Source organism: Gopherus evgoodei, chromosome 1 (genome assembly GCF_007399415.2).
Source record: "Gopherus evgoodei ecotype Sinaloan lineage chromosome 1, rGopEvg1_v1.p, whole genome shotgun sequence".
NCBI classification, from domain to species: Eukaryota; Metazoa; Chordata; order Testudines; family Testudinidae; genus Gopherus; species Gopherus evgoodei.
This window is the reverse complement of record NC_044322.1, coordinates 163,331,730-163,359,617: the sequence shown is the minus strand read 5'-3', so window position 1 is coordinate 163,359,617 and position 27,888 is coordinate 163,331,730. Positions and strand designations below refer to the sequence as shown.

Here is a 27,888-nt window from a genome sequence, read left to right as displayed (position 1 = left end):
ATCAGCTGAACATGTGCTTCCAGTGCAATGCAGCAGCCAAAAAGAATAATGAAATCCTGGGGTGCTTAAACAGGGGAATATTGAGTAGGAGTAGAACAGTTATTTTACCTCTGTATTTGGCACTGGTGTAACTTCTGCTGGAATACTGTGTTCAGTTCTGGTGTCCACAATTCAAGGAGGAGGTTGATAAATTGGAGAGGGTTCTGATAAAAGCCACGACAATGGTTAAAGGATTAGAAAACATGTTTAATAGTTATTTAGCTGGGTGAAATTGTTTCAATGAATAGTGAATTCATCAAAAATGTGTTTTTCACATCTGAGAGAATTTGTGAATTCAGGTAAAATTCAGTGAGCATTTTCCTTTTTTTTTTTTTTCAGCTGTAACTGCTCAACACTTGGTAAATTATTCTAATGTTTAATTACCCACACTGTTAAAAGTTGACACCTTATTTCTAGTCTGAATTTGTCTAGCTTCAACTTCCAACCATTGGATCATGTTATACTTTTGTTGGCTAGCTTGAAGAGTCCATTATCAAATATTTATTCTCCATATAGACTGTGGTCAAATCACCACTTAACCTTCTCCTTGTTAAGCTAAATCATTTTTTCTAATTGACATTTCATGTTGAATATATCATTTTGAATTGAGAAGTCATTTTGAAATGACATTCGAAATGTTTTTTGTTAATCTGTGTCAGTGACCCCCACAGGGTCTGAGATGTGGAGGGAGGGTTGAAAATAAAAAGCATGAAAACTGTTTTTGACCACCAGAGCTATAGGAGAGGGAGCAAGGGGAGCTACTGAGATTGGTGGTGTATGTGCACTGTGCACCAATGACCCTGTGCCCCCACTGAAGTGCTGGTGCCTTTTCCCCTAGCCAACCCCAACATTTGGTGCACCCGCTCCAAGTTCTGCCCTTCCCATGGGCGTGGTGTCTCTACCACGTGTTTTCCACCTGCTCTCTGGTGGTTGGCTTGATCATGTCCGCCACAGTGGTGGCTCCAGCCTCTCCTCTGGCTGTCACTCTTACTTTTGTGAGATGTATGGGAGTGGAAAACATGCATCTTCCCCCATGCCTGATATTCCGCCCCCCCAACATCTCACTATTACCCCTTCCCAGTACCCTTTTGCTGCCCTCCCTCACTGGGGGTTGAGATCCACAGTTTGGGAAATGCTGGTGTAGGCATTACAGACACACATCTGTGCTGTGGATAGATAGATCTATTCAAACTCCAAGGTCAATTCAGGATATCACTCTTAGAAAAAAAACATAAAACCAGTGACAGAGAGAGGACCTTTAAAGGAGGAAAAGAGATACAATAATTTTGATTACTTCAGTATTAGGGCAAATCTAGAGATTCCCAACAGGAGAGAATTCAGGTGACTGGATTATTGAAACTTTTGTGCCACAGACTGTGAATTTAGAGACACCTCTAACCTGATATAATGTGGCCCCATATAACATGAATTTGGATATAACGCGGTAAAGCAGCGCACCGGGGTGGGGGCAGGGATGAGCACTCCGGCAGATCAAAGCAAGTTCAATATAATGCTATTTCACCTATAATGCAGTAAGATTTTTTTTTGGCTCCTGAGGACAGCGTTGTATCCGGGTAGAGGTGTATATACAACATTGAGAATAAGTAGTTTTTAAATCAACTGAATTCTCTTCCTTGGACAAGCAAGGTTCTTGTGAAAGTATTTTTATTAACTCTTTTAAAGAGTTGCAAATAGTTTAATTGGTTTTTGTGGAAAGTTTAGTTTTTCCATCCATAATCGGTGATGAGAACTACACATGGGTAGTTGTCAGGGTTCAATTCAGATGCTTATCCAAACCATCTATAAAAACTGGACTGACTCTCCTTCTGGAGCAATTTTCAGTTCTGCTGCTTCTGGTTCTATCAAATGCATTTAGGGCTTGTCTACATGGGGATACTCAAGAAAATTAATCTGAACGAACTAAAGATGTGAATTTAAAGTATATTAGTTAAACTGCATTAAATTCCTGTGTTGGGCACTCTCATTCAGAATTAAAGTGGCCTTAATTCGGTTTAGCTTTATTTGTTTCCAAAGTGAATTAAACTAAACCAAATTAAGGCCACTTTAATTCTGAATGTGTGTCCACCACAGGAATTTAATGCAGTTTAACTTTTATTTTTCTTCTGAATGTAGACAAACCCTTTGAGTGTGGTGCTATAAATTAAAGGTTTGGAGAGTGGAGACTTCTTATTTTATCCAGATTAGATTATTGGTCTCTAATTCTAATAAATCCATTTATTTTTAGCCACAATTGAATATCTAGGGGCTCTGATTGACTATCCCTGCTTTATAGATTGGTTTGTGTCTTTGCCAGTTTAGATATTTGGTCCAGAGCCTACACAGATTAATTATGGACTAGAAATAAAAAGGACAGTTTAGAAATCCATTTTGCTCTTGAAATCTGTGGTTAATGGTAGTCACTGCTGACATTTTCTACTATTTTCTACTATTAAACTTTAATTTGTCTACCCTGAGAACAAAGTTATTAGCTCAATCATTTCTCACTAAGTTAAAAAAAATAAAGTATGGGTAATACCAACATGTGCAATTGATAACTGAAATGTACAGTTAAGGAAATAATTTCACTGATCTATGCCAAAGCATGAAAGCAAATAATATTCTGAAGGCAGTTGTGATGGGTAGTGGAGTCTAAGGGTCGGCCCATCTCCATCACATAGCAGAGCTCTCTAAAATTTTCGGAGGTCTGATATATACAAGGACCAAGGAAATAGGAGATATTGGAAGAAAGGAATGATCCTGGAAGCAAGCATTGTTTGGAAGGAAACCCTGTTACTGTGTGATTAGAGGGACCAGGAACTCTGCAGAGTTGGTGGGGCAAGGTTCCCCTCTTCCCCGCATTAAGAAGTAGACCAGATATCTGATGCCTCTTCCCTCATAGCAGTGGAGATGCAAGAAGAAAGCTTGTCTGTTGAACTCTCCAGGCTAGATGACTAACTTCGGGGTGGGGCATGGGTCACTTGCTGGAGGATTCTCTGCACCTTGAAGTCTTTAAAAAATGATTTGATGACTTCAATAGCTCAGACATAGGTTAGGGTTTATTATAGGAGTGGGTGGGTGAGATTCTGTGGCCTGTGTTGTGCAGGAGGTCACACTAGTCTATGGCTCTATGATGGCTAAGACCCTATAGCTGGGGTGTTACACCAGAGGAGAGCTGTCGGGACTCGTATTTCAAGGGGGAGATACTAACTGCCTTAACCACAACTCCAACTCCAAGAGGAGTGCTCAGGGGCTTCTGCCTCAGAGAGAGAGAGAGAGACTGGCTGCCTGAAATACAATCCAGGTACTACCAGAGAGGCTGAGGCTCTGTCTATACTTACGGCTAAATTGACACTGCTGCACTGCTGCGATCAATGCAATGGTGTTGATTTAGCGGGTCTGGTGAAGACCCAGTAAGTGGATGGCAGAGTGCTATCCCATTAACTTCTGTACTCCAGCTCCCCGAGAAGCATAAGATAAGTTGGGGGGAGAGTGTCTCCCATCGACATAGCGTGGTGGAGACACTGCTGTAAGTCGACCTAAATTACATCAACTTAAGTAGCATAACTTACAGCTGTAGTGTAGACCAGCCCTAAGTGTAGCACTGAGGATGCTCGTCAATAACTGGCTGCAAAGAAGATGGGTAAAGACAGAGCAGTCCAGAGTGGCAGTAGTGGAAGCTGTGACCATTGGAGGGATACTGACAAACAGGGAAAAGGTAGGAGCAGCCCAGGGAAGTGGTGAGAAATTGTAAGGAGCAATCTGCAGGTGCCCAACATGGGTCCAGGCCTGGAACCCAGAGGAGAGGACGAGCCAGGGTTCCCCTATCTCTTCCTCAGCAAAGGAGATGGTGTGAGCCTCAGGGTAGGGAAAGACATGACTGAGAATGTATTAAAAGGGACTGAGGGCTTGTTGAGAAGGCCCAGAGCTTTTGGAACTTGAATGTTTGGACTGTTCTTTTATCTCAGAAATGAACTAAGTTTGAAAGGTGACTTGGCTGGGAGTGGGACATAGGAGCCACAGACCATGATAAGACTAGACAGGGTTGGCCTTAGGTGTGGGGAATCAGAATGGTTACACTGGGCACCAACTTCCAAGGGTGTCAAACAACATCTAGGATGCGGTACCAAATAGGGTTGAGTGTGGTATTTTGTTTTTGTTTTTTGCTTGGCTGTTTGGGAGATACTGAAAACACTTTCTGCCCTGGATGACAAAACACATTGGTCTGGCCCTGAGGTGAGAATGCTAGACAACAATATACCATATCTTTTATTGAAAAAAGGATACCCCAATTGGTGAATTCCAGCAATATTCTAGAAAAATTAGGAATCTTGCTACATACATTTTCAAAGCAGTTTGCTAACATTTGCAAAAATGTTTGATGGTATTTGCAGCATAGATTAGAGACCAATTTTCAAAGAATTGGTGATGCAGCATTAACAGGAACAGCAGTGCAATCTTTGCACCCTATTTTTCATTTCTTAAAAAGGATGACAGAGTTACAGAATAGTTCCATTCTGTATAGAACACATCCCTCCAGTGACAAGACTTAGTGGTAGGGCTGTAGGTGCATTTCTATGTTAAAAATAACTAGGGTCCATATTTTAAACAGTATTTAACAGTATTTAGGTGCCTAAAGATGCAGATGGCACCTAGTGGGATTTTCAAAAGCACCTAAGGAGATAGGCACCTAGGCACTTCTGAAAATCCCTACTTGTTGAAATCTGACTCTTTAGACACCTAAAAATCTAGCCCTTAGTTTTTCCAGAGTGGAAGGGTTAAGAGAGTTGTGAAAACAGCATCAGCAGTAATAATCTCTGTGATTCGAACCATATTGTAGGATTAAACCATTTGGGTAATACCTCTTGAGCAGTGAAGAAATATTAAGTAATAGGGCTATAGTTAATCTTGGCATAATTCAATTTTGTCTTTATAAGTTTAACAGGTAATACTGATGTTTATTTTAAAGCATTTTTTATTTTCATCATTTTAAATTTTCACCAATGTAGGAAACTACGAGGGGGTTAGACAATGGGAAGAGTCAGACAATAGTTATTTAGTGACAGTAGATGTTGAGATTCAAAAAGCTGAGCTTTATAACAATTAAAACACAAATTGCCAACATCATATGTCAAAACTTAAGTCAAACTCTACGTTCTCCAGGAGCATTTTTTTCTTTGCCTATCTGTAAATTTCAGTTATGATTGATGGAAGTGCTTTTCATTGGTTGTGTGTGTACTGTGAAATTGATGATCACCAACATTTATGGATTAAAAAAAAAATCTAATCATGAAGCCTAGCTATAGTGTATGGTAGGTTTCATACAGGGCTCAATTTGGCAGGCCTGCTCTTAGATGGCCTCTGAGCAGGCCTCCTGAATAAGGCCCTGACAGGAGACAACTGTAGGGAGGGGGAGGGATAGCTCAGTGGTTTCAGCATTGGCCTCCTAAACCCAGCATTGTGAGTTCAGCCCTTGAGGGGGCCATTTAGGGAACTGGGGTTAAAAATCTGTCTGGGGATTGATCCTTCTTTGAGCAGAGAGTTGATTAGATGACCTTCTGAGGTCCCTTCCAACCCTAAGATTTTATGGTAAGGACACCTAGTTTGAGGCTCTAGCTGAGATGTAGGTGTTTGGCAGCATCAGAACTTAGATGGTTCTTCACATGCCCACCTGCAGAAATTTAGACACCTAGGAAGTTTAAGTTCCTGCAGGGTTAGGCAGCAGTTGAGCAGGGTTTTTGAGGACCTAATTTTTGTACTAATGTTCCTAAAGTGGCACTCAGATGTATAACTTCTTTTATGGAGCCAGTCCCTAAGTCAATTATTAAAAAAAAGAGAGAACAGGCTCCTAAGTCAGTTAGGTGTTGCAACACTGATCAAAGCAATGTCTAAATATCTTAAAAATCTGGGCCTTAGGTGCCTTTTAAAATTATACCCACATAGCTCAGTTTACCAATGTATGCAATAGCTATTGAAAAAGAAAATAAATATATCCTGGTAACTATAAACACTCATTTAATTTTATTGAAATTTAAGAATGCTTTCTTGTGATTTCTGAGATTCCCAACTAGTCACTTGGGGTCAGATTGTGATATCCTTACTTACACAGAGTAGTATCTTGCTCCACAAATATTCCCATTGGCTTTAGTAGGACTTCTCATGCTGAAGTTACTATTCAGTGCAAATAAGGGTATCTCCTTCTGGGCCATGATGAACATAAAGAGAAGGGAGGAAATTACAAATAGTTTTCTTCATTAAAGAGAAAATTGTGCCATCTTTATGATTGGAAAACTCATAGGTTTTTTTTCCTCCTTGGGAACTGAATATATAAAAGCTGCAGGATTTTCAGGAGGCCTAGGAATATATCCTTAGGGATGGGAGGTGGGATACTGTCTGCTCTACCAAATCCACAGGCATTGTGATACTTGAGATGCAGCTTTTCAGATCAGAAACAAAACCATCTGATTTGTCAGTTGAGGTAATTGCATTTCTAATGTCACTTTTTATAAGACTGATGATAACACTCCTGTCCTGGCAAAATCCCAATGTTTGTAATTTCATTCTGTATTCTTCACATTCCCTCTGTAGTTTCAACTGCAGAAATGACTCCTAATTTTCCTCCTCTGTAAAACTGTTCTGTAGTGTTGCTGGTGTAAAATGACTTCTGGATGTCACCCTGGAGGTGGCTTCATTTTAGGGGTGGGTGAATGATCCTTTTGGTTTCTAAAGGTCCTTAAAAGATAAGTGCTGTCTAATTTGAGTTGTTTATAATTGAAAGTAATACTCGTACAGAAAAATATATTATGCATATGATATACACAACAAAATACACAAACACACTTTTATGGAAAGAGGTACTAATTTTCATTATTTCTGGTGTATTTTCATGGTGCATGAATGATTTGGTGCTGTATTTACCACCCTTTACATCAGCTGTCTTCACTGTGGTTCGATATCCATCACTAGCCTTCACTGAACACTACATTATTAATTGCCAGCTAACAATTGACACTACTTCATGAAAAGTTAGTTTCCTGGCTTTCAACCTCTCACATAAGCCTCCCAGTCAAGATTCTTTTAGCAAGGAATAATTCCTCTCTATATTATGTGTTAAACCTTAACAAAATTAGCTGATCGCCATATTTGGGGTCGGGAAGGAATTTTCCTCCAGGGCGGATTGGCAGGGGCCCTGGAGGTTTTTCGCCTTCCCCTGCAGCGTGGGGCATGGGTCGCTTGCTGGTGGATTCTTTGCAGCTTGAGGTCTTCAAACCAATTTTGAGGATTTCAATAACTCAGTCCTGGGTTAGGGGTTGTTATAAAAGTGGACGGGTAGGGTTCTGTGGCCTGCCTTGTGCAGGAGGTCAGACTAGATGATCATATTGGTCCCTTCTGACCTACGAGTCTATGAGTCTATGAATATATAGCCCAGGTCTGCTGCCTTTATTCATGTGGCGTGAAACCTTGCTTCACTGAAAAAAATGTAACTACTTGCAAAGTAAGACATTTCATCAGGGAGAACTTGAGCCCTGATAATCAGCTGAATTAACCAGCTCACATAGAAGAATCCTAAACAAACCTTTGTAGTCTTAGCAGACACCTGAGAAGAATCCATAGCAAGCGGATTGCTTTCCAATGTGCCCTCTGCGACCTGCCTTGGAGACGCAGAAAAATGTAAGTCACATCAAGTCACCTGCAAAGGACCTCTCGCACCAGAAGTGGCCAATGCTAGCAGACTATGTTGCCCCACCCTATCTCTGCTTCAAATGCAGAAACGCTGCAAGCTCTGACTTTGGACTCCCCAAATACCCTGGCTACTGCATCCCAGCCAACTCCCCCAGAGCCACAACAAGAAAAAGTGGTCCAATAATTTACTATTGATGGAAGGACTACCCCTGTCCCTTTGGATCACTGAACAAGATGCTACAAATAAACTAATAGGTGCTGCTTCAAAGATCCATAAACTGGACCCCACCAATAGGAGGATTGGCACGCCCTTGTAGCTTATGCAAGGCAACTCCATCTCCAGATGGTTTAGTGCTTCCTCACAGAATATCAAGTACAACACCATCATCAGAAGGATTAGCACCTCCTCCCCAGCAGGTAACTTCACGGGATCCAGTCATCGGAAGGGCTATCACTACCTCACAGGTTGCCCATCGAGACCCACACAATGAGACCTCATTCCTAGACAGACCAACATGGCCTCCAAGACCACCCTATGGGCCTTTGCTCCCTATGGGCCCTTGCCTCTCACTGCATCAAAGATCTCCCAGACTGAATTCATTCACAGAAGGACCAGCATTGTCCGTGAAACTTCCAAGCAAGGCCGCATACCTAAGGGCCAGTACCGGTGCCTCTAAGACTGTCTTGTTTGCATTTTGGTATGTTTGTAATAATTTCTGCATTTCCAGTGTGGTACAAGAGATTTTACCCATGTGACTAATGCAGTAGTTCTCAAGATGTGCAAAGTGCTTACCAAACACCAAAATAACATTCCCATATGCTTTCAATAAAGAGAACTTGGTTATCAATTGAACTTGTTTAATGTGATTTAGCCAGAATAGCTAGCTGATAATACAAGGGGTTTGAGACACTTGTATATCAAACATGCATAGGCTGCTTTTTAAATTTGGCGGTAAAAGGAAAAATTTCTTTGGGAGCAGGTGGTGGTGGGTGATAACCAGATTTATTTTCCCTTCCCTGTTTGTTTTCCCCTCCCCTTCACTGTAATTATCATGAAGGATGGTGTGGTTGCTAAGGCACTGGACTGGGATGCAGGACATCTGGATTCTGTTGCCAGCTCTGCCATAGGTCTCCTGTGCGACCTTGGGCAAATCACTTTATTCTTGGTGTTTGTTTCCATCTGAATAATACTGCCCTCCCTCACAGCTGTGTGATGATACATTCACTGATACTTGCAAGGCACTCAGTGATGTGGATCTTATAAATATCTAGCAATTGTCAATCATAGGAAAGAGAAGTATTGCAAACTCAGTTTCATTGGCTGTCACTTTAGAGTTGTGTGCACATACACACCTTCATTTACCATGCACTGTTTAATTTTAACCCCAATTACATTGCATTTCTCTTTTCCTTGCTATTTCCTATGTGGCTTTAGTTGTCGTCTTTTTTCCTCATTGATTCCTAATTTTTTTTTAGTATTGGTGCTAATATCATAGGCAAAAGAGCAGAGAAGTTAGCATAAGAGACTAGGGCATGAGGAAAGTTCTCCTCTGCAGACCACAGCATGTTTCTCTTGTAAACTGTGGGCTTATTCAAGAATGTGGCACCTTCCATACTGTCAATGGGCATTCTGATCTCAAAGCCACTGGGGAATGTGCAAGAGTGATCCACAGTGAAGACTAGAGGGGAGAATTCGGTTCTTGTAGATGAACCAGGTCCTTCATAGATTTCTGGCTATGTTTCCAGTAACCTCCGATACAGGAAAAAAAATGCTCACAAATGTTATTCCTGGGCTTAAATGATACTTGAAAAGATGTATGGTATTATTTAAATTATAATGAAACTGCACAGCTTTCCAGATTTTCACAAGTGACCTAAAATCATAGACATTTAAATAGTTCATTTTGGCATATTAATATTATGTGTGACAGTATATTTAATACTAAAATTTGTCACGACTCTAAAACCTTATACATGCAGCCATCTCTAGACAGGAAGGCAGCAGGTGATACACAGCATACTACAAAACAGTAGGGGGAAAAGAAGACTTTTGATTAAGGATACTGGAGCATGGATCTGGGTTGATAGATCAGAGGATGTGGAATAGGTTACAAAACTTTTTACCTTTAGGCCCTTAGTTTAAATCTAGCTTGGGTCAGCGTGTCCTGAAAGTCCCTACCATCTAAGGTGTATATGAAATTATCTGGCCATCTCATTCCAGTTCCTGGCTGCATCATAACTGGATTCACATCACAAATGTCTCTTTTTAATCTAGTGGGAAAAGGCATAACAAGAACCAATAGCAGGAAGTTAAAACTAGACAAATTCAAATGAGAAATTATATGGCCTGTGTGGTATAGGTGGTCAGACCAGGTGATCTAATGGTCCTTTCTAGCCTTAAAATCTATGAATGAATTCGCTCCCTTGTTGGCACGCTCAGTAGAGCAGAATAAAATAGTAGTAGCTGAGGGATGAATGGACCCAGGAATAAACCATTGTTTCCCTCCAGGTTAGGGTTGAGGCAGGTTGGTGGGACAGCATGGGACTGTCCTGCTGTACCAGTATTGTGGACTTCAGTTTCTAGTGCTTTTGGTTAACAGTATTTCACTAAAACTACATTCAGCTTAGGGGGAAAAAATCGAAATGAATTATTTCAGTTGGTTTTGAATCACATGCCATTAATGATGAGTTCTGCAATGTGTAACTATAATGAACGTTTAATACAATGACAGCTTTGTCATTATTAGAGAGCAGACCTTTCTGTTGTCCCCGTATGACACATTCCATTGTTCAGCTAGTTAATCATCTCTTTTTGTTAAGTCAAGATATATTTTTACATTTCTACCCCTCAAGTATTGGTTCTTTATTTTTAGAATTGAGCCACCTATTGCAGTGGTCTCAAACTCTTGGAGATTGAAGAGCAATTTAAGGTTTGTATCCTTTTCCCTTTTGTATTAAATTTAGATTCATGTCATGAAAATATGCAGCCATGTATAAATGACTACTAGAGTTCCACCTATGATTCACAAAGAGGCATACGCTGTATACACTGATATACTGCACAACAAATGTATTATTGCAGAAAGGTTCTCAAAAAGGATTAGTTTTCTGTGTTTTGCAGTTATCTCCCATTCTTCATCCTCCTTATGCCTAATGAAATCTGAAAATCATTGAAACTTAGGGTTGGGAGGGACCTTGAGAGGTCATTAAGAACAGCCTCCTGCACTGAGGCAGGACCAAGTAAACTTAGACCATCCCTGACCATGCCGCCCATACTGTTTTAAAAACCTCCAATGATGGGGATTCCACAGCCTCCTAGGAAACCTATTCCACTGCTTAGCTATCCTTGTAGTTGGAAAGTTTTCCTGAATATTTAACAAATGCCTCTTCCTGAAGGTTAAGCTGATCACACCATATCCTACCTTCAGTGGACATGGAGAACAATTGATCACCATCCTCTTTATAACAGCCCTTAATGTATTTTGAACATTATCAAGTCCACTCTCAATCTTCTTTTCTCAAGACTAAATACGCATAGGGTTTTTTAACCTTTCCTCAGAGGTCAGGTTTTCTAAAACCTTTAAATCATTTTTGTTGCTCTCCTCCGGACTCTCTCAATTTGTCCATATCATTCTTTGAGTTTGGTGCCCAGAACTGGACACAGTACTCCAGCTGAGATCTCACCAGTGCTGAGTAGAATGGGATAATTACCTCCAGTGTCTTACATACAACACTTCTGTTAATGCACCTCAGAATGACATTAGCCTTTTTTGCAACTGTATGACACTGTTGACTCTCATTCAATTTGTGATCCTCTATAACCCCCAGGTCCTTTAACAGTACTACTGTGTTTGAGTTCAGTTAAAATGCATTCCCAAATCGATGTATCTTATTTCTAACTTTCTGTAAACTTGTATTGAAATAGGAAGAAATACCACATTTAGATATTTCACAGATGATTAAAGAAGATATAAAGGATGAATTCTCCATTTTTTTTTTTTACTATACCATTCACCCATGAAAAATGCACTTTTAGCCTCTATTGATGTGGTCTATTGTACTGAACACACAGCTACAATCTAAGAATGTCAGACTTCTGAAAACAATTTGCTATGTGCCCTTTGGCTATACCATACACCCCTTCCCTGGGCTGCATACTTTTTATTTCAACAGAATTGTATCCACTTATACCAGGCTGATTTTGTTCTGCTATCTGCTTCCCCATTTGTAAAACACTTACCTAGTATCACAGGAGTTATGTAAGAGTTAATGAGTAAATGTCTGTACAGAGCTTTGAAACTGTAAAGTGTAAGTGAAGATTATGATTGATTAATATAATGCAAGTTCTTTTTGCTGTCCTACCAAGAATACTGCTTTGCAGGATCAGCTTCCTTATATCTGATTAACTGCATGTTTTTCAGTTTAGACCTTTGGGTCTTTGATTTGATGCTTTAAAAAAAAACAGACCACATTTAAATCCCATTAGAATGAATGCAATCTATTGGAAATTATTTTTGAAATTCCAGTTTTCAATGCTGAAATTCATATCACTCATCTTTTAAAAGACTTCTTGTCAGACTACTGACATTTTTACTTTAAAATCACACATCTAAGTTGCAGATGTTTTCTGTATTTTAGCTAAAATTACATATTTGTCTTAGACATCAAAGTGGAATGTATAATATGGCATCAAAGTCTTTCTCCTGTTTTAATATAATATCATTAACTGGAATAATAACCCTGAAAATTTTAATATTTGCTGATACTTTTACAGTAGAAGTAAAGCTCTGTCTACCTGCATGCAGACATGAAAGTACATTTTGAGTGGGTAGCAGAGAAGCTGTGCATTTTATGACCTATTCATCAAGATGCAGCCATTATTGTCTGACGGAGACACATACCAGACTCCGGCAGGCTCTAAGGTAAACTGATAGATTTCAACACGAATAAGCACATACACAGTAGGGGAATGCCACATTTGAACTGAGGGACTTGCCAAAGGATGGATTATAAAGCAGCAAGATTATTCAAAGGAAAATGGTATTGTATAAATAAAGGAAGCAATTCTGTAGTCCAACTGACTCCAGCTAGAGATGCCAACGTAGTTTCTTGGATCTTGCCAAGGGAGCAGATGCCACTGGCAAAAAAAAAAAAAAAAAAAAAAAAAGAGCCTTAACATCTGTTTATTGTTGTTTTCCACCAAAAATGAGGAAGGGACAGTAAGTTGTTCTAATATGCGTGAGTGAAAGGATCTCAGATTTTGTGAGCATTGAAATAACCTTGTGTGAACAGGTGCTATCTCCAACCTGCTTTCATACACATCCTACACAAATTTGGCATTTGATTTTTATTCACACTACAACACAAAGTTTAGCTCAAGCTTCCTTTCCAGGCATGGCTGCTGCTCAGCTCACACCACAGATCCTCTGTTGCTCTAAAGAGCTACTCCCCTCTCCTCCTTATCGGGGCTGGGTAATGAGCCACTTGCCTCAGTCAGTCAGCAGAATCCACTTAATCTTTCCCAAGTAGGATGAACACCTGCTAAGAGGATGGGTGTTTCTGGCAGACACTACCAGGTTGTTACACCTAATAGAACTGGATCCTTCACTGGGATAGCTGCTGAATCAGGTTGTTCATGAAGTGTTGAGCACCTTTCTTAGGCCTTAGGAGAAGAGGCTATTTGGTTGAGAAAGGATTAAACATAAATACTGTATTTAAGTGAATGAAAATTAAATAACTTTGATTTAAGCTTCTCAGGGCAGGGACTTTGTTTTTACCTGTATTTTAGTCGATGCCAAGTGTGCTCTTAGTGTGTAGCAGATACTAAATATTGATAGTCAAACATGTTGCCTTTATCTCTTCTTTTAATCTTTATTCAAGCACATCAGGTGAAATTCATCCTTGTGCAGAGGTAAAGCCAATTCTCCACTGCTATGCACCTTGTGTGGTCACTTACACGTAGGCGAGATGCTTCCATGCTCTTTTGGCAGTGCTTTATAGTCCCTTTGTAAATGACCACCTGATGTTCAAGGCAGGGGAGAATAAGGTCCGCAGTATATTAACATAATTACTTTTGGGTAAGAATGGGTCACTTGATGGTTCCTACCCTCCCTGTCAAAGTGGATAAGTACAGCTTGCTCCCCTGTGTTTGGAACACTGAAGTGACAGGTTAAGCTTGGCTTTTAAACCTGCACATGCAGCTCTTGCACACGACTAGTTATATAATATTGCAGCAGCCCAGCATGGGGAGGCAAGAATTACTTGAGAGGGAGGGCAGCAGTGGAATGGAGCAGTGCACTTGGTTTGAATGGTGAACAATTTCAGTCCAGCTTATGGCAACTGAGAGAGAAGTTCTGAGCCAGTGATCACTTACACTACAAGAAAATTGTAAAGGGGAAAAGATTAATCTCTTTGTATATGTAATAAACAAATGATTAATTCAACATTTACAACAGATAGAAAAAAATTAGGATCGCCTACTGGGGCCAGATTCTTGACCCTGCTGCAGCCCCTTTGTGCTGCTCCAGTGTTGTAAATGGGATGGACAGTTGGCTTAACCTGAGATGCAGGAATATCCAGGGGGTGGACACCACATCTGTGTGACCATCCCACTATGTAGGGAGTATGTTAGGAATGCTGTTGTGCTCTGGTGGTCTCCAGCTGGTACATCAGGCCCTTAGGCCGACAGCTGGCCAGCCTGGCTAATCTAAACTCTGCTATGAATGGAGTCAGCATATAACTCGCATGAGGACTGGGGACAGACACCTTGTCGCTTTTTTGGGCCCCCTCCACACAGTTGTACTCTGCCCATGTTGAAATTCTATATACTATATGGTAATAATTACTGCAAAGTATGGCTGTGGTTATGAAAGTGCCTATTTCTACTCACCATACGTGCTTCCTTTGAGCCCATTTCTTCTCTGGTGTACTGTGTATCTCGTGTAATCCCCATAAATCTATACGATTGCACAGGGCTGAATGTAGCCCTTTATCTCTTTTAATCATAAACTTCTTTTAGGGCACTGACCAAACTGTTACAGAAAACCAAACTGAATTCTAGCCTTTCTCATGCAGCAGCAACAAAATTGCCTGCTAAATTCCAAAATATTGGCTCTTTATTAGTCGCAATGCTGTAAGAGGCAGAACACAGCTTGACTTTCGGAACCCACTTGAATTCACAGCACTGGTAGTTAGGGAAACTGAAACTGAGCACATGAGCTGCAGAGGGCATTAAGAGAGAATAAATATGGAACCTCACTATGTCATTTTCAGTCACATTTCTGACTATAGCATCATTGTAAGATTCCTATGCCTAAACTCAACTTTGTTTTTCTATCTTTTAGCCACAGGACTGCAGTGTTCTGTCATTTTGTCCCATTGCCTATAAAAGTGCTCCTAGTTAAAACAGGATTATAACTGCTTTTTGTCATGAGAATTTGAAAACATGCTCTAAATGTTTTGAATGTTACTGTGATTGGTTTAATGCTATGAAGTGTATATCAACATTTCTTCTTGGTCCTAGGATGTCCTTGGAGACAAAATATTTAATTTCATTAGGGGTAAAGGCCTTCTCATCAATAGACAGAGAGGGGGGAAAAGACACACACCTTAGGGAGGGATACAGGCCAGAGGCACTTGTGGCAATGAAGTTGAGAAGGGAGTTGTAGAAAACTGGCTGGTCAAAGACAAAGCAAAGCAGGTATACACTAGTCGCTGAATCCCTAGCAAGGGCTTTGTTCTGTGATGATTATTAGATTGAAATGATAATAGCTTCTTTGGAGTCCCTACCATATCAGTGTAAGTCAATCAAACTTTAATACACTATAATAAACCCTCACTACATGACAGCTGATGCAATTGATTCTTATTTTCAACTGTTGTCATGTCAGAATGTCTAGGAGAGAAATGTTATTGTGCAAAGGTTCCTCCACTGAGATCAGTGGAGATGACAAAATGTAATTAAGGAATTGATTCTTCCCCCACTGAAATTACTGTTAAAACTCCCATTCTTGTTGTTGGGAACTGGATAGGGCCTTCTGTGTGATTAACCACTTCCTGTAAGCAGTAGCTATCTTTTAAATGTTATCTTTGCTATATCAAAAAGCAAACACTGAAATATCAGGAGAAACCAGTTTATAGTAAGGGTTCATCAGTGCCTACCAAATTCAGACCCAAATCCTGCAAATACTCACACCTGTAACTTTATGCACCTGAGTAGTCCCACTGAATTCAAGTGTGTCAATTTACTTGCATGTGTGAATGAGAGCAGAATGGGGGGTTAACCACTTCAGCAAAACAAAGGTTAATTTCCCGCACCCCCCAAAAACTCCTCTACTCATAAAATAAACTCTGATTCACCTAATAAATGGTCTGCTTTCCTCAAACAACACAGCTAAGATATATTTTATGTGGAAATTTTATAAAAAGGGGAGGGACCCCAAATCGTCTTCTAGGCTGAGATTTCATATGCCAGGATTCTGTTGAGGGGAAAATTTTGTCATGAAATATTATACCACTAAACTGGAATGGGCATTGAGGCCTACATCCAAATTTTCCAAACAGCCTTATCTTTATAACAGACCAACTCCAAACCCTGGAAAACTGAATGCTCTGAACTTTGGGATGTTTAAAATACAGATCTGAATTTTTCAGCCTGGGTCAAACTCTAGTTTTGGGTTAGATTTGCAATCATTTAACACTAATGGAGACACAGAATTTGTCACTAGCATGTGCAGAAGGAATCTGTGGTCATTACTACAAAGCTTCAGTCTACTGTGCCATAGAATAAACAAGCCATGGAGACAAACATCTGGATAATATTTATATAAAATTTGTGCTTGCATGTACTGCACAGCAGTCACCATTACCAAGTGAACATTCACCAGCAGCTTTGAATAGGAAATCACCATCATTCTGCAGATATTGCTGTATGACCTGTTTATAAGGGCTAGTTTTAATGACAATCAGCCCTGGAGAGATTAATATGATTTTATTTTTAATTCTGGCAGATTTCTGGCCCTGTTCACATTTTAATTTTAAAAAGATTTTCTACAGCTGAAATGCAACAATGTACTAATTATTCCTTATGTCCCTGCCTGTTGGTTTGCTGAGATAAGTATACATTCAATTTATTTAATACAGTTCCTGTCTGAAGTGTTAAAATTCTTACACCTACAATTGGTACTATCCTATAATTCAAGGATAACCGGTGAGATGCCCCATTTTGAGGCAACAGTAGCTCCTGGTTATGCAAGCTCTGAGAGTAAAGGCTGAATAATCCCTGATTTTTCAGGCCCTGATTTACCAGCCCATCCCACTTCAGCAAAGTACTGAAGCATGCACTTAACTTTAGGTATGTGTTTATGTTCCATCCACTGGGAGATGGCAGATGCTGAAATGTTTTGCTGAAGATTCTGGCCTGGCACTCAATTACTGGGTTCAATTACTGTCTTCTCCAAAATTTTCCTTTGTGACCTGGGGGTGATCATTTAGGGTGAAATCCTGGTTGCAGTGAAGTCAATTGGAGTTTTGCCATTGACTTCACTGAAGCCAGGATTTCACTCTTCACCTCAGCAGGACTAGTGAACTGGGAGAAGGAGGAAGGAAATTTTATTTAGGTGTTAATAATTGTTTTAAAGTGGGAGAAATTGGTTTGACAAACTGATGGAAGTTGCAGACAGGTAGAGGAGGGGAGGAACTAATGCAGGCAGTTGTGAGATGTCATTTTGTTATTCTTCAGATTAATACTTTGAAGAATAATCTGGCAATTGCCCTTACTTTTGATTGTCCTCCTAATAATTCAGTATTTATTCACATGCATAACTTCTCCTTGGCTTGTGCTGCCAAAAAATCTACATTAACAAGACACCAGTTGTTTCTTTTCTTTTCTTTTTCTTTTGGATAGTGCTTATAATGGGAAGAAAAAGGCAGAGGCTTTCCTGCAATGCTGCAGCACCGATCTGAGCTGGTGAGCTGAACGTAGGGATCTTCTATGATAAGCACTACATAACAAGGTTGATTGGACCACTCAATGAACTGCTCTTTTTCTTTTCATCTTGTCCTTCCTTTCAGCTTTCTGTTTCATTCTCTTAGTCTGTACATTATTATTTTCTTATTCAAGAAAGCGAGTAAGAAACTTTTCTAACATTTCAGCACAAATACTGAGTCTCGGTGTCTACTGGAAAACAAGCACCAGAGTTCTGTTCCAATGAGTTCCTATGCGCTATGAGCACAGATTAATTCTTAGGGCCACATTCTGATACTCTTATAGTAAGAGAGAATACATTCGATTCAGTGGGACTACTCATGAAGTAAGAATAAGGGTATCAAAATGTGGGTCTTAGTGTATATCTGTACAATGCCCTGGCTGAGCTATCAACAGAATAGCTCAAACCTGAGACTTCTGGATGTAAACCTGAGTGTCTACTGATTGAGCTAAAATACACTGTAAGTGCAAAAACTGTGCCAGCTAATAAACCTCTACATGATTCATCCACTAGAAAGGGACAGAGTCACTTTTTGTACTAACACAGTGTGATAGGGCCATCCTGCCTGGAGTGCCCTCCTTTGGCAGGTCATGGCACAATGGGTGTGTTGCCTCAGTTTCCCTCCTACAGAGTCCTCATTAGTTTCACTTCAGACTTTCTTGACTCAATAATACCCTCTTTGGTAGCTGGTTGATTATTTAAAAAAAGTAGTGCAAAATAGTCCATAACAAAAGTCCCAAATATATAGTCCACTTCTCACCAAAGTGCAAGCAGTCATTAAAACTCAAGACATCTCGTCCCTTTATGCCCCACATACCACATACCTGTGCCTTCAAGCACAACTGTGTTGCCTGCCAGTCCACTTCAGTCCTAGGCAGCCAGGCCACCCCTTCCAGCTGAAGTGCAACCCTACTCTTCCCAGCAGAACCCCCCACAGCCTCTCTGCTGGGAGTATCCTTGCCAGGCAAGAGTCCCTCATTCTCCTCGGCTCTCTGACAACTCTCCAGCCCTGAAGATGTCAATAGGTTAGCTCCTTCACTATTTCCTTCCTTTAGCCTTCTCCAGCCTGTTGCTCCAGCTCTCTGGCTTAAAGCCAGCAGGGAGCTACCTTTGCTGCTCTCTGGCCTTCACCCTTCTCCCAGGAGCCACTCTCTGCTCCCTTCCAGGACTGTTCCAGTCCCCTTGTCCCTGGCAACGCTCATTCACCCTTCCTGACCAAACTAGTCTGCTCTGACTCGCTGGGCCCCCTGCCTGCTCTCACCCACCCCAAGCTCTCTCTCCCTGATCCCCAGATGCTGCCCCTCCCTCTTAAATGGACAAATGGGATCACCCGTTTTGGCATAGGGGCACTGGACCTACTTCATTTACTGGGACCAGCCACCCTGTGGCATATAGGTTATACTTTCCCCTGTCTGGGGAGGCTGATCCTGAGCTTCTCAGGTCCACAGCAACTCAAATCCCCTTATGAGTCACCATGTGCTCCTGTGGATGGACCATTGGCAGTAGGGATTGAGTTCAGGAGCTCTGGATCTATAAGCACTAGCCTTTACTACCTGAGCCAAAAGACCCAGCTCTGTTATCTCAAAGGGTTTACTGACTCAGACCTCCATAGTCCAGGCAGTAGAGGGAGACAGTGTAAATTGTAGGTTATATAGTAGAACCTCAGAGTTACAGACACTTCAGGAATGGAGGCTATTCGTAACTCTGAACAAAATGTTATGCTTGCTCTTTCAAAAGTTTACAACTGAACATTGACTTAATACAGCTTTGAAATGTTACTATGCAGAAGAAAAATGCTGCTTTTCCTTTATTTTTTTAGTAGCTTATGTTTAACACAGTTCTGTACTGTATTCTTTTTGTCGCTGCTGCTGCCTCATTGCATATTTCTGGTTCCAAATGAGGTTGACCGGTCAGTTCATACGCTGATGTTTCTACTATACTTGTAAATAATAGGCTTTCAGATCCTACACCAAACATATGACCTTGGTTGTGCTCCTACTCAAGTGACAATGGAATATACTAAGCAGATATTTCATTGTTGATCATTCAGAAATAGAACAGTGTTTCTTCTAAAGGAATTTATAATCCTAGGGGCAGTTAAGCCTAAATAAATAATATGACTTTTGTTCTTTTTTGATGCTGATACTACAAAGTGTATCCAAAATTCAAATATCACTTAAAAAAGTTATATTAAGTGAAGAGAACCACTGAATTAATTAGCAGGTTGACTCCAGCTACAAATTACTTCTAAACTACTGCTTTACAGTTCAAAGCAACCTTTTATTCTTTGCCACTGGCACCGAAGGCCTTGATGCTGCATTGTGTTTGTGTGGGCAGATCCCTGCATTCATGCAGAAGCCCCACTGATTTCATTGAGACCCAATGTGGCTGCCAGGGTCCATCTATTTGGATCTGATTGTAGGATCCATGCCTACATTAGGAATCTACAGGATTGATTGTTTTTTAATTGATGCAGTACAGCATACTAGTGCTGACAGCAATAGGCCCGTTAAGAGTCTTGAAATTCACTTCAGTGGGAGAGTGCTTATGCAGCTGAGGGCAGAATAGTTGCAGCAGCTTAACAACCTAAATCTAAAAGCCCACAGATAAAGCGCATGTTACCAGCCAACAACAATGTATTTTGCTGTGACATTTAAAGCCCAAACAAAATGTAATTCCTTGGATGTGAAAGTCACTACTCACCACATAAAGTCCAAATAAACAGACTTTGTTTGGGGAGTTCAGTGGACTTTGGTGGAGATTAAATTCATAAGTCTTCTCAGCAGCAGGAAGGATAGATATAGCAAAGCACAGTTGCTATTCTAGCTTATATAGTCTGTAGTAGCCATACTCTCGCTCATCCAAGATTCCTAGCCACAGTGACCCCCTCCTCACAGTTTCTTCTATATACTGCTGTTCTGAGACACCATGAAGCTCATCTTCTGCAGCGTACTGGGGTATGAAGGTGGCCTGCATTAGGGTGACCAGACCGCATATGTGAAAAATTGGGACGGGGGTGGCGGACAATAGGAACCTATATAAGACCCAAAAATCGGGACTGTCCCTATAAAATCAGGACATCTGGTCACCCTAGCCTGCATGGCAGTCCCTTTCTGTCTTGCTCTCTCTCTTTCTCACTCCTCCCCTACCATGAGGCTCAGTGCAGTGTTTTGTGTTTCAGAGACTTTCACCCTTCTTGCATAGCTGATTGGACTATAACTGATAATTGTTCTGGAGTATGAGCCAATAGTTACCTATAGCTCGTTGTTCAATCCATCATCTCAGCTGATCCTTCCACCAGTTACAATATCATTGGATTTCAATTATCAATAGCATCCTAGTATTACATACAGCCCAGGCTTTCTAAAAACACAGCTCCAGACTTCATCATCCTAGAAGAACAAGAGTTATTCTCTCTCCTTGGGTTTAATTGCCACTGGGATTAGTATTTCCTCTTGAAGAAACCCTCATCTGTTTTAAAACGATCAACATTTAAATATTGATGCTTAATGTTAGAATCAGGAATTTCATTTTTTTCAGACTATTGGACTGGTTCACCCTCTCACTCCTATATATTGAAATACACACAAATTTCAAAATGAACCTTACGTGCTAATTCAGTACTAGTCTTTCTTAATTTGCCAGTGTGTTTTTCTAGGTAAACACTTCCATCATTCAGCAAAGACACTTTAAATTACAGTGAAAATAAAAGAGGGAATAAAATAAAAAAGTTCAAATGTGTGTTCTCTGCATGTTTAAACAATAACGTTACTTAAGAAACAGTTTACTTATATGTGGAAGGAGCAAAACATTTACCGCATTCCTTTTATAAAGTATATTTACAAAATTTCAAATACATGGAGAAAAATGATGGCACATGTGGAAATGCTAAACATTTAAAAAATGATAGTGAAGACCCCATGACCCTGCCCTACGAACCTCAAGAATTCCTTAATTTATTTAAAGCAAAGACCTTAAATAAAGTTTGTCTTTCTGAAGCATTTATCTAAGCCTCTAGTGGAGGATATGTTATGACAATGCATGTGGTATTCTATTTCTCTTATGAAATTTTAGAGAATGAACATGTCTTACCTTCAAAATGTTTTGTTTCATAAAGTGAATATAAAACACACTGAAATAATAATTTAACAAAATACATTTGACTACCAATTAAATATTTACTGGAGTAAAAGTATATGTGTCTTTGTTAGTTTATGTTGATTTCACTGAAAATATGCTCAAAGAAATTATACAAAGAATTCTTCTCCTGATTAAAAGGTAGAATTGTGGACTTTGCAGATGATATATTTATTTCAATGATCTTTCTTTTTTTATATTGCTTTATATATGGTAAACTTAGTTTGTTAGACTGCTGTGTTAGAAAGTTGGCTTTTGTAAAAAAATTAAGAATCTAAATCTTGTAAGTGATCTTATTAGATGTACTCTAAATACCTTTCCTTTTAAAATGCTTTTCATGTTTTTGCCTGAAGGTGCAACAATATTTGTAGGCTTGGCAGAATTCAAATTTTTTTTTTTATAATTTCAGTGGATAATCTCTGTTTATTTTAAAGCCTTTTTGACTGCTTTCAATTTAAGTTTTTACAGTTGCACAAAAGTATAGGGTATGCATTTTTAATTTTTAACCCATTTTAAAGTTTTCATAATTGCAGGAAATTTTGGGAGGTCAGACAATGGGGAAAAGGGTACAGACAATAATTATTTAATGACAGCAGATATTGAGTTTCAAAAAGATAAAGCTTTGTAACTCTTAAAATACAAATTTTCAACTTCATATCAAAATATACAAAGTAAATATCCTTAAATCAAACTCTAATAAGCTCTCAAGCAGTATTTTTCTTACCTTGCCTATTTGTAAATTTTTATTATTATTGATTACGATATTTTGGTTTGTGTATACAGTGCAACAGATGTTTAATAACTGGAAAAAATGGTCCATTTTCAGAATGGAGAGAGGTAAACTGTGGTGTCCCCCAGGGGTCTGTACTGGGACCAGTACTGTTCAACATATTCATAAATTATCTGGGAAATGAGGTAAACAGTGAGGTGACAACATTTGCAGATGATACAGAACACTCAAGATAGTTAAGTCCAAACCAAACTGCAAAGAGTTACAAAGGGATCTCACAAAACTCGGTGACTGGGCAACAAAATGGCAGATGAAATTCAATGTTGGTAAATGCAAAGTAAATCACATTGGAAAGCATAATCCAACTATACACATAAAATGATTGGGTCTAGAAAGAGATCTTGGAGTCATTGTGGATAGGTCTCTGAAAACATCCACTCGATGTGCAGTGGCAGTCAAAAAAGCTAACAGAATGTTGGGAATCATTAAGAAAGGGATAGATAACAAGACAGAAAATATCATATTGCTTCTATATAAATCCATACACCCAATTCTTGAATAGTGCTTGCAGATCTGGTCACCTCATCTCAAAAAAGATATATTGGAATTTGAAAAGATAGAGAAAAACGCAACAAAAATGATTAGGGGTATGGAACAACTTTGGTATGAGGAGAGATTAATAAAACTGAGACTTTTCAGCTTGGAAAAGAGTCAACTAAGGAGGGATATGATAGAGGTCTATAAAATCATGACTGGTGTGGAGAATGTAAATAAGGAAATGTTATTTACTCCTTCTCATAACACAGGAACTAGTGGTCACCAAATGAAAGTAATAGGCAGCGGGTTTAAAACAAAGAAAAAGAAGCATGTCTTACACGTTGCACAGTCAGCCTGTGGCACTCTTTGCCAGAGGATGTTGTGAAGACCAAGACTATAACAGGGTTTTAAAAAGAATTAGATAAGTTGATGGAGGATAAGTCCATCAATGGCTATTAGCCAGGATGGGCAGGGATGCAAAACCATGCTCTGAAGTGTCCCTAGCCTCTGTTTGCCAGAGCTTGGAATGGGCGACAGGGGATGGATCACTTGATGATCACCTGTTCTGTTCGTTCCCTCTGGGACACCTGGCACTAGCCACTGTTGGAAGACAAGATAATGGACTAGAGGGACCATGAGTCTGACCCAGTATGGCCATTCTTATGTTCTTAACATTTACTGATAAAAATCTAATCCTTCCAAGAATATTTGCAGCTGTTTTATCTTTCTTCAATTTACATACTCTCTATCCTGTATTGGAGTTGCAAGTACTCATCCCTTCCAGATTTAGGTCACTAACTTGCTACACCTGTCAAAGACTGGTGTTTTGGCAACTTTAAATCAGACATTTGAAGAGATTATATCTAGACTTCCAGGCAGTGATCCTTCATAAACAACTGCATTGGTGCCCCCTTGGCACAGAGTCCCACTGACTTCAATGGGGTTCCATACAGATGTCTTTGCAAGAACAGGGTAAGATTATGATCAGTTTGAAATAGGTAATTTATTGCAAAGTGAGCTGTGTGAATGAACTGCTTAATTACATAGATAAACTATACCCTCAAGAGTGGAGATATCTGGACACGGAATCTGTAATTTGACATATGAAGCTATAGGATCTATGGTTTATTGCCTCACAGGACTATGGAAATATTAAATAAATCTTGTTTGCCTAATGGAAAAAAGAACATGTGGACACAGTGAACAGCACAAAGGTGATTAATCCAACTATATCATCCATGAATGAACAGTATTTCTTTTGCTGTATTTTTTTCTAGAGTATATTTCCTTTGTAATGCTAAGTAATAATTATATATATGTACTAGTAGTTCGGTAAGCTTTTTAATAATATGTCTAGGAGAACTGTGCAAATAATATACAACTGATTAGTATATTTGAAGAATATATCCAGTTTTCTGTTGGTGAACTATCAATAAGCATAATGAATAATTGACTTTTATTTATTACTTGAAATTATTTGCCAGATACTGATAACTATTGATCAGGAGCTGATTTGCGAGCTCTTCATTGTAACTATTTGATATTCAATATTCAAACTGTCATTGGTTATCTAGGTCACATGGTATGGTTCAGCTCCCTTATTGGATGTTCTAGCTCTTAGAAATAATTTCCCCAAATGAATGTTTATGGAAGCAAATTTAAAATTCACTTTTCTGCGAATTCTCCCCCAATATTCACTTAAAATATGCTGTTTCTAGGACTGTTCCTTCCAGTAAACTTATTAGCACTGCTAGAACAATCCTAGGAGGCGACTGCAAAAGGCTCATAGAAACACAGCTGAGTCAAATTCATTTAAGACCCTTGAATTAGTATTTGCAGGATTTTTACACCATTCGCTCATCTGGAACATTCAGGCTTCTTATAGGTGTTTATTAGCACTCAACAAAGCACTTATGCAACTTATAAAAACCATCGCTTTCGTATTGTTTTTGCAAAACTACAAATCTCAGAGACCAGCAAAATTTTAATGGGCAGTTTATCTAAATGTTGCCATTTTTACTTGAAAACAATCACAGGTGGAGTTCAGTGAATGATTTTCTTTTGTTTGTTTGTTTCTAACAATACATGGGACTGATCCAAAGCCACTGAAGTCAGGGGCAGTCTGCACTGACGGGGGTCAGAGTCCAGCTGCCTTCTTCCCATCTTTATGGGTAAGTAAGAAAGTTTTGTCGTGCTCAATGTAATTTTATTTCAGGCTTTTCAACCTCTTTTCATGTGACAGTATCCAGTGCACCGACTGACCTCTCTCTCTCTCTCTGTTTCTCTGTCTCTCTCTCTCTCTCTTATTATCTGAGTTCCACATTTATTTCCAAGCAGTCATTGAGATAGTGATTGGCATAAAAACTGTCTCTCTTCCACTTATCTCGCGCACTAGATCCAGCACAGAGCCCTGTATTTATAGCCCTGACCGAGGTGCTGAAACAGCTTCTAGGCTGCTGTTCTGGGTCCTGAAAAGTTGGAGAGAGAAACCAACGCGCATGAAGTGGCTGATTTGCAAGCATAGACTCCATTTAAACCGGGAAAGTCTGTCTTAACTGTCCGACCCGTGACGTTTTCTAGCTACTAGGACAGGTTCAGTTCAGCTCTGCTCTCGACTCCCACTAGCTACTCTGATGCACCTCCTGGAGTGAAATGGATGATTTTCAGGCTGTGCAACCCCACGTAATGCTACGAATAATAAGTGTCCCCCAGTTTTCCAGGAGCATCGAAATCTGTTTGTTAACATTGCGATCGAGGGAGATTTTGGAAGCAGGGATCGCAACTGCTGAACTCTCTAGGGCAGACATATGGAGCTAGTCTTAACTCAAGCGTCGTGTCCCCACTCCCCACCTCTGAAACGTGTTTCCTGATACAAGGGTCTCTAATTCCGGGCTGCTGAACAGCCTATCTTGTGGCTGTGTTTTCAGCGGTAGCAAATCGCATGCAAGCTCGGAGCTTTGCCTACAGTCCCAGTGCATGAGGGGTGTAGTTCCGAGCCAGCTGCGGCCCCTCTGACAGGCATCCGCAGTATGTCCCCCTGATACCAGGAAAGTTTTGTCCCGCAATTTCTGAGAGACTAGAGCTGATTTCCCCCCTCCTCCCAGGTCGCCATGGTCATAACGAGCTCCCGCTCTCTCGGATCCGGACCAAATGGGCATCGCTTCGTTAGCAGAGCCCTGCTAGCAGCTATTCCTCTTCTGCAGCCAGCTCCTCTGCAGCCCTGCGGAGCCGCTCTCACCGCCCGCCCGGGAGACTCCGGAAGACAACAGTCCCCCTGCCTAGAGAGGGTGTCACCCTACGTCACAATGCCACGCTGCCCTCGGGCTTTCTCCCCATGCAGCCACCGCTCCATTCCATTCTCTGCCCTGCGCTGCCATGTGTTGCTGCGGCTGGGGACCGCTCTCCCAAGGCACCCCACGGGCAGTGAGAGACGTGCCTTTGCACCCAGCCAGCGGGCTCTGAAACATGGCACTAAGTAGCCCTTGCCGCTAAATAACTGGTTCGATCATCTCCGTACTATCAGCTCAGCTGTCCGTGCGTATAGCCCAGAACGGTCCTAGTCACATCTAGCGAAGGAAGCCTTAAAAGTAAGAGCAAACACGGAACTCAATGACACACAAAAGTCTCCTTTTCACGGAGCAGCAGCGATCTGGCTGAAATGGCACCAACTTCCAGGGATCTCCGCGTTACACGGCGTTTACTGCTTAAATATCACACCACACCTCGGGCTGCATCTCACGAAAACCACTAATGAGCGGGGTTCTCTCTCCAGAAAGAAGAAGCCCGAGCTTCACATGACTAGGACAATTGATTTCCTTAACTGCCAAAGGAAAACATTGCATGCAACGTCTGGCAGCTGGTGCCTCCAGCCATAGAAAGAGAGGCTGAACCAATCTTTAAAACCACAATTTGCTGGCTCTTTCTGAATCCAGTGAGTCTTTCCCCCTCCTCCCTGCGAGTTTCCAGTTGCTAATGAAAGGCATATGAAATTGATCTCCCTTCTGTTATGTAACTGCCTTCTGCCCGTCTTTCTGTACTTGGGGGTGACATTTCTCCCAGAGTAGGGAATTCATGGACAAAAGAAAAAGGCAAGAATCGGATTTCTTGTGGGAATAGACAACAGCTTGTTTCTCTTTAGCAGCTCCGCCGTCTTACCTGTTTGTGGCAGGTTGGTTTCATTCAATCATGATTTTCTTTTTGGAACGGAGCAGGATGTTGTTGGCTGATTGTTCACTCAGTGATGGATTAAAAAAATAAGATGATGCTCAGTTTTACTTCGACCCTAAGCTGCTCTCTCGCGCCTCCATCCTCCCTGCTGCTCGCCCACCTCTTGATCCAGCTTGGCTTCCCAACATACACAGCCAGGTGCCGTATTCAAGTCCAATTCGCTCCGTGTTGCTAGGACAGAGTTAAATGAGACCTGGAGGAGACCAGATTAGGGGGGGGTAGGGAGGGAGGAGAAAGACCCGTGCGGAATAAAAAAACACAGGCAGAGAGAAAAGTGTTGGACCGCGCAGGGAAACGTCATGAAATCCGCAGATTCAATGAATTCTACTCAATTTCAGGCGAGTGCCTGCTGTGTTCTCCAGTCAGAGCTGTAACAAACAAGGCAGAGGGAATAAAACTGTGCCCACTGCCATCTTCTGGAGCAATGCTGCAGCACAGAGGAGGCGGGAGTAGGGGCTGGGTGGGTTTTGGGGGTTGCTTGCTTGCTTTCGTATTTTCTGACAGAGCAGGAAGACTAATGGAAAGTTTTTTATCTGTATAGAGCTTTGCAAA

At 40.6% G+C, this 27,888-nt stretch overlaps 1 protein-coding gene across 1 annotated transcript in view; it reads right to left on the bottom strand.

Annotated features, from left to right (window-relative positions):
• The window catches only part of KCNJ6 (potassium inwardly rectifying channel subfamily J member 6), a 242,293-nt gene extending 214,688 nt beyond the window's left edge, over positions 1-27,605 (bottom strand). Inside the window, exon 1 of the mRNA XM_030577754.1 lies at positions 27,265-27,605. The gene's annotated coding sequence lies outside the window, so the exon portion shown is untranslated. The remainder of the gene's footprint in view (positions 1-27,264) is intronic.
• Positions 27,606-27,888: the final 283 nt, after the last annotated feature.